Source organism: Taudactylus pleione, unplaced genomic scaffold (genome assembly GCF_031769625.1).
Source record: "Taudactylus pleione unplaced genomic scaffold, aTauple2 ptg000967l, whole genome shotgun sequence".
Taxonomy (NCBI): domain Eukaryota; kingdom Metazoa; phylum Chordata; class Amphibia; order Anura; family Myobatrachidae; genus Taudactylus; species Taudactylus pleione.
In genome coordinates, this window is record NW_028285368.1 from 5,970,001 (window position 1) to 5,972,500 (window position 2,500).

Here is a 2,500-nt window from a genome sequence, read left to right on the forward strand (position 1 = left end):
GCTGTAGGAACTTTTATACTGACATAACATTCTTTTCTATTACATTTTACATTTAATTTTTTCAACTTTTCAATAAATTTACTTGAGTTAAGAAGTAAAAGAGGTCTAAAGTTAATGTTTTTGAGCACCTAGAGCCAAACCACACTGGACATGCCCAATCTCGTCTGATCTTGCAAGCTATGCAGTGTTGGGCCTGGTTAGTACTTGAATGGGAGACCACCTGGGAATACCAGGTGCTGTAGGTATTTTTATGCAGCCATAACATTCTTTTCTATTACATTTTACATTTAATTTTTTCAACTTATCAATGAATTTACTTGAGTAAAGAAGTAAAAGAGGTCTAAAGTTAATGTATTTGAGCACCTACAGCCAAACCACACTGGACATGGCCAATGTCGTCTGATCTTGGAAGCTATGCAGTGTTGGGCTTGGTATGTATTTGAATGGGAGACTACCTGGGAATACCAGGTGCTGTAGGTAATTTTATACTGCCATAACATTCTTTTCTATTACATTTTACATGTAATTTTTTCAACTTATCAATGAATTTACTTGAGTTAAGAAGTAATAGAGGTCTAAAGTTAATGCTATTGAGCACCTACAGCTAATCTACACTGGACATGCCCAATCTCATTTGATCTTGGTAGCTATGCAGTGTTGGGCCTGGTCAGTATTTGGATGGGAGACCACCTGGGAAAACCAGGTGCAGTAGGTAGTTTTATACTGCCATAACATTCTTTTCTATGACATTTTACATTTAATTTTTTCAACTTATCAATGAAATTACTTGAGTTAAGGAGTAATAGATGTCTAAAGTTAATGTTTTTGAGCACCTACTGCCAAACCACCCTGGACATGCCCAATCTCGTCTGATCTTGGAAGCTATTCAGTGTTGGGCCTGGTTAGTACTTGGATGTATCTCCACTTGGGAATACCAGGTGCTGTAGGTAATTTTATACTGCCATAACATTCTTTTCTATTACATTTTACATTTCATTTTTTCAACTTATCAATGAATTTACTTGAGTTAAGAAGTAAAAGAGGTCTAAAGTTAATGTTTTTGAGCACCTACAGCCAAACCACACTGGACATGGCCAATGTTGTCTGATCATGGAAGCTGTGCAGTGTTGGGCATGGTTATTACGTGGATGGGAGACCACCTGGGAATACCAGGTGCTGTAAGTAATTTTATACTGCCATAACATTCTTTTCTATTACATTTTACATTTAATTTTTTCAACTTATCAATGAATTTACTTGAGTTAAGAAGTAATAGAGGTCTAAAGTTAAGTTTTTTGAGCACCTACAGCCAATCCACACTGGACATGCCCAGTCTCGTCTGATCTTGGAAGCTATGCAGTGTTGGGCCTGGTTAGTATTTGGATGGGAGACCACCTGGGAATACCAGGTGCTGTAGGTAATTTTATACAGCCAAAACATTCTTTTCTATTACATTTTACATTTAATTTTTTCAACTTATCAATGAATTTACTTGAGTTAAGAAGTAAAAGAGGTCTAAAGTTAATGTTTTTGAGCACCTACAGCCAAACCACACTGGACATGCCCAATCTCATCTGATCTTGGAAGCTATGCAGTGTTGGGCCTGGTTAGTACTTGGATGGGAGACCACCTGGGAATACCAGGTGCTGTAGGTAATTTTATACAGCCATAACATTCTTTTTTATTACATTTTACATTAAATTTTTTCAACTTATCAATGAATTTTCTTGAGTTAAGAAGTAAAAGAGGTCTAAAGTTAATATTTTTGAGCATGTACAGCCAAACCACACTGGACATGGCCAATGTCGTCTGATCTTGGAAGCTATGCAGTGTTGGGCATGGTTAGTACTTGGATGGGAAACCACTTGGGAATACCAGGTGCTGTAGGTAATTTTATACTGCCATAACATTCTTTTCTATTACATTTTACAATTAATTTTTTCAACTTATCAATGAATTTACTTGAGTTAAGAAGTAAAACAGGTCTAAAGTTAATGTTTTTGAGCACCTACAGCCAAACCACACTAGACATGGCCAATGTCGTCTGATCTTGGAAGCTGTGCAGTGTTGGGCATGGTTATTACGTGGATGGGAGACCACCTGGGAATACCAGGAGCTGTCGGTAATTTTATACTGCCATAACATTCTTTTCTATTACATTTTACTTTTAATTTTTTCAACTTATCAATGAATTTACTTGAGTTAAGAAGTAAAAGAGGTCTAAAGTTAATGTTTTTGAGCACCTACAGTCAAACCACACTGGACATGCCCAATCTCATCTGATCTTGGAAGCTATGCAGTGTTGGGCCTGGTTAGTACTTGGATGGGAGACCACCTGGGAATACCTGGTGCTGTAGGTAATTTTATACATCCATAACATTCTTTTCTATTACATTTTACATTAAATTTTTTCAACTTATCAATGAATTTTCTTGAGTTAAGAAGTAAAAGAGTTCTAAAATTAAGGTGTTTAAACACCTACAGCCAGACCACACCGGAC

General features: G+C 36.6%; 2 non-coding genes and 8 pseudogenes across 2 annotated transcripts; all 10 read left to right on the forward strand.

The window, feature by feature from the left end:
• Nucleotides 1–10, forward strand: part of LOC148456947 (5S ribosomal RNA) — a 119-nt pseudogene extending 109 nt beyond the window's left edge.
• Nucleotides 11–126: 116 nt separating this feature from the next.
• LOC148456948 (5S ribosomal RNA) lies at nt 127–245 on the forward strand (annotated as a pseudogene).
• A 116-nt stretch (nt 246–361) lies between these two features.
• LOC148456949 (5S ribosomal RNA) lies at nt 362–480 on the forward strand (annotated as a pseudogene).
• Nucleotides 481–596: 116 nt separating this feature from the next.
• Nucleotides 597–715, forward strand: LOC148456950 (5S ribosomal RNA; annotated as a pseudogene).
• Nucleotides 716–831: 116 nt separating this feature from the next.
• On the forward strand, nt 832–950 carry LOC148456951 (5S ribosomal RNA; annotated as a pseudogene).
• Nucleotides 951–1,301: 351 nt separating this feature from the next.
• Nucleotides 1,302–1,420, forward strand: LOC148456952 (5S ribosomal RNA; annotated as a pseudogene).
• A 116-nt stretch (nt 1,421–1,536) lies between these two features.
• LOC148456953 (5S ribosomal RNA) lies at nt 1,537–1,655 on the forward strand. The gene has a single exon (XR_015874199.1). It is a non-coding gene; the product is annotated as a 5S ribosomal RNA (ribosomal RNA).
• Nucleotides 1,656–1,771: 116 nt separating this feature from the next.
• On the forward strand, nt 1,772–1,890 carry LOC148456954 (5S ribosomal RNA; annotated as a pseudogene).
• A 351-nt stretch (nt 1,891–2,241) lies between these two features.
• LOC148456955 (5S ribosomal RNA) lies at nt 2,242–2,360 on the forward strand. The gene has a single exon (XR_015873681.1). It is a non-coding gene; the product is annotated as a 5S ribosomal RNA (ribosomal RNA).
• Nucleotides 2,361–2,476: 116 nt separating this feature from the next.
• Nucleotides 2,477–2,500, forward strand: part of LOC148456956 (5S ribosomal RNA) — a 119-nt pseudogene continuing 95 nt past the window's right edge.